The sequence below is a fragment of the Triticum aestivum genome, chromosome 6D, assembly GCF_018294505.1.
Source record: "Triticum aestivum cultivar Chinese Spring chromosome 6D, IWGSC CS RefSeq v2.1, whole genome shotgun sequence".
NCBI lineage: Eukaryota > Viridiplantae > Streptophyta > Magnoliopsida > Poales > Poaceae > Triticum > Triticum aestivum.
The window spans coordinates 277,740,157-277,752,322 of record NC_057811.1 but is presented as its reverse complement, the minus strand read 5'-3'; positions in this window follow the sequence as shown (position 1 = coordinate 277,752,322).

Sequence of the window (12,166 nt, the reverse complement as noted above, 5' to 3'; positions counted from 1 at the left end):
CCCGGCGCCGCCTCCTCCGCCCGCCGCCGGCCTCGCCTCCCCCGGACCGCCGCGCCTCCTCTCCCTCCTTCCCCGTCGCCGGCCAGGAGCTCCGGCCCCGATCCGATCTGGATCGAGCCAGCGGTACTGTTCCCGTTGACTTCTTCGTCCCCCCTTTTTTCTTCCAAGTCCTGGAATCTTATCAGTATATGCATTTGTTTCCGATGCCGTAACTCTGTGCATGTAGCTCTGATTCGCGCGTGTAATATGTCAAATTGTTCGCCTCGTGATTCTCTACATCTTATTCAATTGCACCATGTTCATTAGAGGTCATCTTGATGCCAAAATCTTCGTTGGAAGAGGGCTAGTTGCTGTTATTCTCTGGTTCTTAGCAGAACTTGGAGATTTGTCATTTTTGTATCATTTATTCTGTGCATCTTTTGAGCATGAGCTCTACATGTGTTTTGAAGTATGCCATGCCATCTTTCCAGTGGTGTAGTCCATGTATTTTTGTGATCTCTGTGGTGACTAGCACAAGCATGCAAAGTATGCCCCGTAATATTTCTGATTTCAGGGACTTAGTGTTTTCTGTAAGTCCTCGTCTGCTGTAATTTTGTTGCCATGTAAACTTGATGCTACAGAGAGATCCGTGGATGTTATGGAGATGTTCAGTAAGGATGTTTTGTATCTATTGTTGTGATTAATACATTCCTGTAATTTTTTGCAATTATGGTGTGCCATAGCATGACTCAATCTTGCTCTACTTTTGCTATAAAATATTTCTGGCAGATTCTTGACATGATTTGCAATCTTGCCAAGCTTATTATAGTTGATCCATACATGATATATAATTGTTCTTGCCATGGATAGCTTCATAAACATGCCATCTTGCTGTAGGTATGCTTGGTTTGTCATGCATTTCTCTGTAGTGAGTGCATTAAGCTCACAAAGAGGCCTACATATTAATATTTCTGCCATGCTCTGTTTTCTGCCAAGTCTGAAACCTGATAACGTAAACTGCTATGTTTACATGCTTGCCATTATATCTTCTGGTCCTTTTTGGCTTATGGTCAGTATGGGACTTTTGTCACGTGCATTTAGTAGAACACTACCATGCCTTGTTTTGCTATGTTAAGTTTCTGTAGCATGTTGATTTCGTGCTCTGAACATTGCTACCTGACGCTGTTTTCTGCCATGTCCAGTTTTTCACCAAGTCTGTGAACCTGTAATCTTTTGCACTTTTGCCATGCTTGTTTGAGCTTGATATGTTGTGAACTAGCCGTAGCTCAGTGTTCATCTTTTGTCAAGCATCTCCTGTAGATTACTACCATGTGCTTTGTTGCTATGTTGGGGTGCTGTAACATTGCTACTGGCTGCATTTTAAGTGCTATCTTGCTGTTTATCGCAGATTAGTGTCATTCTTGTTTTGCTTGCCATTTGCAAACCGTGCATCCGATTCCGGTGATCTTTATATCGATTTCGACCGAAATCATCTCATCTTTCCAGTGGCATGCTTGGTTTGCCAAGTTACTGCCATGTTCATCTTTTTCCTTCCGGAGCACGCATATGCATCGCATATCGTATCTTGCATATCATACATGTTTTGCATCATGTTGCTTGCGCATTTCTCGTTGTTGATTGTGGTTCCGTTTGTTTGTGCTCTTGTCTTGGGTAGAGCCGGGAGACGAGTTCGTGAACGAGGAACCTGTCGAGTACGCTTACGAGGATCAAGCTTTCGACAACTCTGAGAATCTTGCAGGCAAGATGACCACCCCTCGAAATCATTTCTATCTTTGCTATGCTAGTTGTTCGCTCTATTGCCATGCTCTCTACCTATCACTTGCTATATCATGTCTCCTATTTTTAGCCATGTCAGCCTCTAACCATCCTCTCCTAGCAAACCGTTGTTTGGCTAAGTTACCGCTTTTGCTCAGCCCCTCTTATAGCGTTGCTAGTTGCAGGTGAAGTTGAAGTTTGTTCCATGTCGGAACATGGATATGTTGGGATATCACAGTATCTCTTATTTAATTAATGCATCTATATATTTTGGTAAAGGGTGGAAGGCTCGGCCTTATGCCTTGTGTTTTGTTCCACTCTTGCCGCCCTAGTTACTGTATACCGGGATTATGTTCCTTGAGTTTGCGCGGTCGGGTGATTTATGGGACCCCCTTGACAGTTCGCCTTGAATAAAACTCCTCCAGCAAGGCCCAACCTTGGTTTTACCATTTGCGACCTATACCTTTTTCCCCCGGGTTTTCTAGAGCCCGAGGGTCATCTTTATTTTAAACCCCCGGGCCAGTGCTCCTCTGAGTATTGCTTCTCTTCTCGCTCTCATTTGCGCAAGTTAGCCACCATATATGCTTTTGCCGCTGCAGCCCCACCTCACTACTCCTCCCTATACTACAAGCTTAAATAGTCTTGATCTCGCGGGTGTGAGATTGCTGAGTCCCCGTGACTCACAGATTCTACCAAAACAGTTGCAGGTGCCGACGATGCCAGTGCAGACGATGGCGTCGATCTCAAGTGGGAGTTCGACGAGGAACGTGGTCGTTACTATGTGTCTTTTCCTGATGATCAGTAGTGGAGCCCAGTTGGGACGATCGGGGATCTAGCATTTGGGGTTGTCTTATTTTCATCTGGTTTTTGACCATAGTCGGTCTATATGATTGTATTTTGGATGATGTATGAATGATTTTTATGTATTGTGTGAAGTGGCGATTCTAAGCCAACTCTTTATCCCATTCTTGTTCATTACATGGGATTGTGTGAAGATGACCCTTCTTGCGACAAAACCACTATGCGGTTATGCCTCTAAGTCGTGCCTCGACACGTGGGATATAGCCGCATCGTGGGCGTTACAATAGGCTTCATTTTCTTCGGAGCAGAAGAATCTGAAGAAGCTGATGCTTTCCTTTTCTTCACTGTTGCACGCTCTGCAGCCTTGGTCTTCTTCACATCTGATGCAGATGGAAGGATCGGAGTTGGGGTAGGCGCAGGAGGAGCAGAGGAATTTGGTTCAGTTTCTTCAGGCACAACTGATGTAGTTGCCCTGACCTCTTCATTTTCTTCAGGCGCACCGCTAGTGGGTGCTCTGGAACTCACATTATCTTCAGCAGCCTGATAGTCATCAGCGGTGCTGGCATGTTCTTCAGTTTGCTGAGCAGATGCTTCAGCCTGAGTGACTTCAATATGCACAGGGGCAGCGGCACTTGAAGTGAGTGTCTTCGTCAGATTGACGAACCTGACCTTGGCTCCTTTCCAATCAGCATAGTAAGCGTTGAAATCATTGCCGAGGACTTTGATTTCAGACTGGAGCTTTACAAGTTCATTAGTTGTCATAGAGACAACGTTGTTCTTCAGGAACTTCTCCTTCCTGTACTGTGCTTTCTTGAGTTGCCTGGCCTTCTCATATTTCCATTTTTCTTCACTGATGAAATGGGCCAGCATGTGAGTTTGGCCAGGTGTCAACTTGAAATCAGGCATAGGGGTGTTTGGGTCCTTGTGCCAGAGATCAATATAGTCGAGGATCAGCTTTGGATCCAAAAGCAGTGGCACTTCTGTGCCCTTGGCTCTAGCGGCCCTAACTTGCCTGTCTCTGATGATTTCAGCAAGTTCTTCATCATCAGCTTCGTCGTCATCGGACGGTACTTGGAAGGCGACCTGCTTCTTCTGAGGACTTGGGCGAGAGCCTCGTCCAGCAGTTGTCTTTGTCTTTAGCAAAGAGGGTCCTGTTGAAGACTTTGGTGCAGCTGAGGAACTAGCTGAAGCTCCTGAGGCAATAGAAATGCCTGTAGTCCTTTGGCACGTGGCAAGATGCACAGGTGCTGAGGATTTTGTCGGAGTAGCTGAGGACTTTGGAGGAGCAGGAGCGGCTTGAGGAATTGGCCGTGAGGGCTGAGCTGAGGAAATTGGCCGTGAGAGCATTGACGAAGAGGCACTTGGCTTGTGCGCAGGCTTCTTTGCCATGGATTTCTTCGTCCGTACAGAGGCCTCAGTAGCAGCAACAGTGGAATCTTTGTTGAATTGCTTCACTGCATCTTTTGCCTGTTTGGCCAACTTGGCTTGGCGCTTGGCCCATTCTTCAGGAAAATCCTCACCGCGCTTGATGCTAGTGGGATCTGCCTCTTGGCCAGGTGCCAATGGAGGTCTTGAGCATGGAGGAGTAACAGTGAATTTCTTCATGTATTTTGGAGTCACATACCTGTACTCCCTCCACTCTGTTGCCCATCTCCTTTCTATCCTCTGAATGCGCACCTTGCGCTGATTTTTATCTTCCTCAGGGGGTGTGCAGTACCCCGCATAAATGTCCTCAGGGATTTCGAAGGCAGTATTGACCTCAGGCTTCTTTCCTCCTTTCTGTGGCCTCTTTTCAGTAGCCATTTTCTTCAGCTGAGGAATTTGAACAATTGAACTCTCTGAAGAAGTATGCAACTTTTCTTCAAGGAACGCTGCAAATGAGTTAAGTTGATGAGAACCTAGTGATTCAGCAGCGGACATGAGTACCTGTGAACAGAGTATAGTTGTGAGGAATTTGGAGAGGTCATATGCGTTCTCAGAAGGTTTCCAATAAGAACAAGTTTGAGGAATTTGACCAGATGAGTCTTGAAGAATTTCACTAAGCCTTCTTTGTCTTAGGTTCCAAAGTTGTATAGATCGAAGATCCACACAATTGAGGAATCTTGAAGAAAAGTGATGCTTAGAGAAACCAATCAAGAGCAGATGACATGCGAGGTGTTTAGTGTGTGAGGATTTGAAGAAAAAAAACACCTTTGAAGATTTTGTAGTAAACATTTGAATCAAAGTGGGCAGTAAAAGTAACTTTTAATTACCTTGAACGAAGAACACGACGAACTGGGATGTGGAGAAGTGAAGCTCGTCTGTGCAGATCTTCCACGCCCTAACTTGGCGGAGGAAGACGGCTATGGCGGCGGCGGAGTGAAGATTTCCGCGGCCGGCGTGAGTACGGCGGCGACGAGGTCGAGGCAGTGAAGCTCTTCCTCACCGGCGACGATGATGTAGCAACGGCGCTAGGGTTTGAGAAGATCGAGCTGGAGAGAGGTCAAGCGGAGTAAAAGAAGTGAGGAAGGGGAGAGGGGGTATTTATAGCCACGGTGAAAAACGGTTAGATCGTGGGTGCCCCTGACCCTTCTCATTCGCATGACATGTGTCACCCACGTACTGAGAGGTGGAGATCGTGTTAGATCGTGGGTGAATAGATAAGTATATCGTGGGAAGCGGAACGGTTTGAGCGGCAAAGCCGAAAATTTGGATAAGATAAGTTAAAAGTTCCGTTCGCAAATTCTTCAGCTGACAAGGACACAGTGAAGATTTTGAACGAGTTTCAAATAGAACGCACATGAAGAATTTGTGAATAGATTGGGTTGAGTATAGCATAGAGGGGGAAGAGTCCGGTCACATTCACTTAGCAGAAATAGCAACTTGAAGAATTAGCCATAAGTGAATGCTGTAGAGGACATAAACTCATATATATCTATATAGCCAATGAAGAGAAACGACGGAAACAGTGAAGATTTTGTGGTGGCGTGACCCACCGTATAAGAATGATGATTTCAGACACGGCGTACAATTGTCGTAGGGTTCTGAGAATCAAATTCTTCATTAATTTCTTCACACTTAGAGTGTTATTCTTCATTGATTGAAGAAAAACGTTTCTTCATGTGTTGCACATCTAAGTCATCAATTTTGCATAAGTGTTAGGATGAGTGTCCTTTTCAAAGAACATTCGAAGATTCTAGGATATTTAGCTCACACCGCAACTTGCTAAATCTCTTCTCATCCAAGGGATTTGTGAAGATATCGGCTAGCTGTTCTTCAGTCTGCACATGCTCAATAGAAATGTCGCCCTTCAACACATGATCACGAAGAAAATGATGACGAATCTGAATGTGCTTTGTCTTCGAGTGCTGAACTGGGTTGTGAGCAATCTTGATGGCACTCTCATTGTCACAGAAGAGAGGCACATTCTTCACGTTGATGACGTAGTCCTTGAGAGTTTGCTTCATCCACAGCAATTGAGCACAGCAAGAACCAGCAGCAGTGTATTCAGCTTCAGCAGTAGACAGTGATACGCAGTTCTGTTTCTTCGAGGACCAACAGACCAAAGATCGTCTGAGGAAATGACATGTTCCAGATGTTGACTTGTGATCCACACGATCACCAGCATAGTCAGAGTCAGAATATCCAACGAGATCAAAAGCCGAGCCCTTGGGGTACCATAATCCTAGTGTTGGTGTGTGAGCTAGATATCGAAGAATATGCTTCACAGCCTTATGGTGTGATTCCTTCGGTGTAGCTTGAAATCGGGCACACATGCAAACACTAAGCATAATATCTGGCCTAGATGCACATAAGTACAATAAAGAACCAATCATGGAGCGGTATACCTTTTGATCGAAGTCAATACCATTTTCATCAGTGCACAGATGGCCATTTGTGGGCATAGGAATTTTGACGCTTTTGCAATCTTGCATGCCAAATTTCCTCAGTACATCCTTGAGGTATTTCTCCTGAGATATGAATATGCCATTGCGCTGTTGACGAATTTGAAGACCTAAGAAGAATTTCAACTCTCCCATCATAGGCATTTGATATTATTCACTCATCATATAGGCAAATTCATCACTATAACGTTGGTCAGTGCAGCCAAAAATGATGTCATCAACATATATTTGGCATACAAAAAATTCATCATCATATGATTTAGTGAAAAGAGTAGGGTCGAGTGAACCGGGTTTGAAGCCTTTCTTCATGAGGAATTCCTTCAAAGTATCATACCACGCCCGAGGGGCCTGCTTGAGGCCATAGAGGGCCTTATTTAGTCTGAAGACTTTGTCAGGATGCTTAGGATCTTCAAAACCTGGGGGTTGAGCAACATATACTTCTTCCTCAAGCTTACCATTGAGGAATGCACTTTTCACATCCATTTGATATAAGGTGATATCATGATGGTTAGCATAAGCAAGTAATATGTGAATAGCTTCAATTCTAGCAATAGGTGCAAAAGTTTCATCGAAATCAATTCCTTCAACCTGTGTGTAGCCTTGAGCTACTAGCCGTGCCTTATTCCTCACCACAAGGCCACTTTCATCTTGCTTGTTGCGGTAGATCCACTTTGTGCCAATGATATTGTCTTTGCGAGGATCTGGACGATTGACCAGTTCCCAAACGTTGTTGAGCTTGAACTGATGTAATTCTTCTTGCATGGCCTGAATCCACTCAAGCTCCAGAAATGCTTCATCTACCTTAGTGGGCTCTGAGATAGAGACAAACGCATAGTGCCCACAAAAGTTAGATAAATGTGAAGCTTTTGAGCGTGTGAGAGGACCTGGTGCTTCAATGTCATCGATGATCTTCTCAACTTGCACTTCTTTTGCAACGCGAGGATGAGTAGGTTGTCGTCGAGGAATTTGATCAGCATTTTCTTCAGCACCATTTTCTTCAGCAATTTCTTCAGGTGCATTAGCTCGACGTTCTTCACGTTCTGGAATGAATTCTTCAGCAGATTCTTTGGTAGGAATGACATCCTCAGTAGCCTTGAACTTGATAGTTTCCTCAGGTGCTGGTTCATCTATCACAGAGGGTAGGTGCTCTCTTTGTGAGCCATTAGTTTCATCGAACCGCACATCTACAGTTTCAACAACCTTGTGAAGACGGTGTTGAAGACTCCGTAGGTGTGCGAGTCCTTTCCGTAACCAAGCATAAAACCTTCATGTGCTTTCGGTGCAAATTTAGCATTGTGATGAGGATTTCTAATCCAACATTTAGCACCGAAGACTTTGAAATAACTCACATTGGGTTTCTTGTCAGTGAGGAGTTCATAGGTAGTCTTCTTGAAGAATTTGTGAAGATATACCCTGTTGATGATGTGGCACGCAGTATAAATTGCCTCTATCCAAAAGTGACGAGGCGTCTTGTACTCATCAAGCATAGTGCGAGCCATCTCAACAAGAGTTCTGTTCTTGCGCTCCACGACGCCATTTTGCTGAGGAGTGTAAGGAGCAGATAACTCATGAGTAATACCAAGTTCATCAAGATAGTCATCAAGACCAGAATTCTTGAACTCAGTTCCATTGTCACTTGTGATGTGTTGATCTTCATACCAAAGTTGGTTGAAGCCCTCGAGGAAAATCGTTTGAAGACTTCCTGCACTTCATGTTTGTAAGTAACAATGTGTACCCATGTGTAACGAGAGTAATCATCAACAATAACAAGCCCATAGAGAGATGCGTCATTTGTGACAGCTGAGTAATGGTTTGGACCAAAGAGGTCCATGTGAAGCAATTCGAATGGTCGAGTAGTGGTCATGACAGTCTTCGCTAGATGCATAGCCTTGGTCATCTTTCCAGCTTCACAAGCTCCACACAGGTGATCCTTGAGGAATTTTACATTCTCAATGCCAATGACATGCTTCTTCTTCGCAAGCGTGTGCAAATTCCTCATGCCTGCATGACCAAGTCGTCGATGCCATAGCCATCCTTCTGAAGCTTTTGCAAGTAGGCACACGGCTGGTTGCAGTCCTGTAGAGAAATCAACAATATACAAGTCTCCTCTCCTAAAGCCTTCGAAGACTTTGGAATTGTCAGCTTCCATAACCACAACACAACGATACTTGCCAAAGACAACTACCATATCAAGATCACAAAGCATTGAGACAGACATGAGGTTGTATCCTAAGGACTCGACAAGCATGACTTTGTCCATGTGTCGATCCTTTGTGATAGCAACCTTACCTAGACCCAATACCTGACTTTTGCCTTTGTCAGCGAAGATGATATGCTTCAGATGCGATGGTGATAAGGGAGCATCAATCAATAGATTCTTGTCACCAGTCATGTGATTTGTACATCCACTATCGAGGACCCACTCAGTGGCTTTGGGTTGATCATCCTTGGCACCCTTTGCCATGAAGCAATAGGTGGGAGCATAGTCATCATTGACTTCATCAGCCTTGTTGGTGAGGTCATTTTCTTCAGAGTTGAAGATAGACTTGCTGACGAATGCAGTAGCGAGGGCTAGGCTTGCCACACCGGATTCGGAATCCTCAGATGCCTCCTCTTCCTCATTTTCTTCAGATTCAGCCTCAGAGTCCATTTCCTTGCCAATGAATGCCCGAGCCTTCTTGGAGCTACTCTTCTTGTGAGATGAAGACTTTGAGGATTTTGATGATGAAGATTTTGAGGATTTCTTCTTTTTCTTCGTATCATCAGAACTGTAATCCTTGTATTTCTTCTTCTTTGATTCCTTTTCCCACTGAGGACAATCTTGAATGTAGTGTCCTGGTTTCTTGTATTTGTGACAAAGCCTCTTCTTGTAGTCACTGGATGAGGAATCATTGCTCCTTGAGGGTCTTCCAAAGCGACCACGTCTTGAGAGCTTCTGGAATTTCTTCACTAGCAGTGCTAGATCATGGCTCAGTTCTTCAGGATCACCAAGACTGCTTTCAGAGTCTTCATCTTCAGATTCAGAAACTGCCTTGGCCTTCAGTGCACGTGATCTGCCATAGCTCGAACCATAGAGATCTCTCTTTTCAGCAAGCTGGAACTCATGAGTGTTTAGCCTTTCGAGGATATTAGCGGGATCAAGTGACTTGTAATCAGCACGCTCTTGTATCATCAAGGCTAGAGTATCAAATGACGAATCAAGCGATCTCAGCAGTTTCTTCACCACCTCGTGGTCGGTGATGTCAGTGGCACCAAGTGCTTGAAGCTCATTTGAGATGTCAGTGAGGCGATCGAAGGTTTGTTGAACATTCTCATTGTCAAGTCTTTTGAAGCGGTTGAAGAGATTGCGAAGAACATCAACTCGAGAGTCACGCTGTGTTGAGACTCCTTCATTTACTTTGGACAGCCTATCCCAGATAAGCTTAGCAGTTTCCAAAGCACTCACTCTTCCATACTGTCCTTTGCTCAGATGACCACATATGATATTCTTCGCTTGAGAATCGAGTTGCTTGAATCTCTTCACATCGGCAGCGTTCAGTGAGGGTGAGACAAAGGGAACACCTTTTTCCACAACATACCAGAGATCATTATCAATTGCCTCAAGATGCATTCGCATCTTATTCTTCCAGTAGGGGTAGTCCGTCCCATCGAAGGTAGGACACCCAGCAGAGACCTTGATCGTACCTGCGGTCGACATAACTAAAACTCCAGGTGGTTAAACCAAAATCACACAGAACAAGGGAGTACCTTGCTCTGATACCAATTGAAAGTGCGTTATATCGACTAGAGGGGGGTGAATAGACGATTTTTATGAATTTTTCACTGAGGAATTTGTGGGTGGGGAAATTCCTTAGCGAAGAACTACTTGCAGCGGAATAAGTACTCAAGAGTATGCATAGCAGAGCACAAGCATAGTCATCATGATGAAATGAAAACAAGCACAGAGTACAAAAAGCGTAAACAGAGGATAACACAGGATGAAGACAAACAGACTGAGGAAATTGAGAAAGTCTTCAGTCAAAGTCTTCAAACACATATATGAACAATTGCACAACACAGGAATGAGGAAATGAAAGAGTTGAGGAAATAGAACCAGTTGGCTTGGTGAAGATAATGATTTGGTAGACCAGTTCCAACTCCTGTCTCAGTTGTACATCTGGTTGGAGCGGCTAGGTATTTAAACCTGAGGACACCCAGTCCCGGACACACAGTCCTCACCGTATTCTCCTTGAACTAAGGTCACACAGACCTCGTCCAATCACTCGTGGTAAGTCTTCAGGTGACTTCCGAACCTTCACAAACTCGGTCACTCGGTGATCCACAATTTCCTCTTGGATGCTCTAGACCATGACGCCTAACCGTCCGGAAGAAGCACACTCTTCAAAGGTAACAAGCGTCGGATCCACGCAGGATCAATCTCTTCAGTGATGCTCAATTACTTTGGGTTTGTAGGTGTTTGGGTTTGGGGTTTTTCCTCACTTGATGATTTTCGCTCAAAGTCCTCGGAGGATGGGACGCTCTCAAATGACAAGTGTCAGTTTCTCTCGGAGCAGCCAACCAGCTAGTGGTTGTAGGGGGCGGCTATATATAGCCTAGGGAGCAGCCCGCATGATAAGACATAAATGCCCTTCAATGATATGACTGTTAGGTGGGTAGATATTTTGGGACAGCTGGCGCATAGCACAGCAACGGTTGGAAATTTGAGGTTCAAATTCCTCAGGGCTATCATGTTCCTCACTGTGTAGGCAATCCGCACTGGCCAATTCCTAACTCCTCAGTCAGAACAAATTCCTCAGAGACCAGAAGAACTCCGTCTCTGTCACTGAAGAATATGACTGAACTGTATGAGATTTCCAATGGCTTCACTCGAAGGGATTGGTAGGTGTAGGATTTTGAGTTGAGCATCACATGGAAATTTTTCCTTAGTATTTCCTCGACCCCCTTTAACAGTACGGTGTTTCCTATGACTCAAGAAGGAGAAAATGAAACTACGAAAACAAAAGTCTTCACGCTTCATGTTCCTCAAAAGAATACCAAGTCTTCAAGGTCACACCAATTTCTTCACTTTCAAAGTCTTCAGAAATCCAAAGTCTTCAGTCGAAGAACTTCATTTTTAGGGGTCGACTTTCTCTATAATTATAAAACTCCTCATAGACTTATAGATCTGTGTACACTCACAAACGCATTAGTCCCTTAACCTATAAGTCTTCAATACACCAAAATCACTAAGGGGCACTAGATGCACTTACAGAGGAATCTGTAGACGGTGTCCAGGGCAGTGCTCTATTGTGATGGATCGTTCCGTCGTTGGAGCAGCTCCGGTGAGCCGTAAGACGTCGAGGATGAAGCAGCACAAGACAGACATCGTTAATCTCAAGTGGGATTCTAATAGCATCTCCAATAGATTATGTAAAATAAATTACCAAAAAGTGATAGATGTAAAATTTACATCACCAAAAACCACTTGACTACAACAGATGAGGTAAAAACTGTTGACTCTGAACTTAACTGTCGAAACTGAAATTTACTGTGGAATCTGAATGTTACTGTTGAAACTGAATGCAATGGTAGCAGAGAGGCACTTCACATGTAGTTTAGGGAGGGCTGCAGTTCATCTTCAACCTGCACCCCCTGAGCCGCCAGCCACCACCGGCCCCCGCGACACCTCGCCGGCCCGAAACAACTCCCCACCACCGGTCCGCCGCCGCCCCGAAACAACTCCCCAT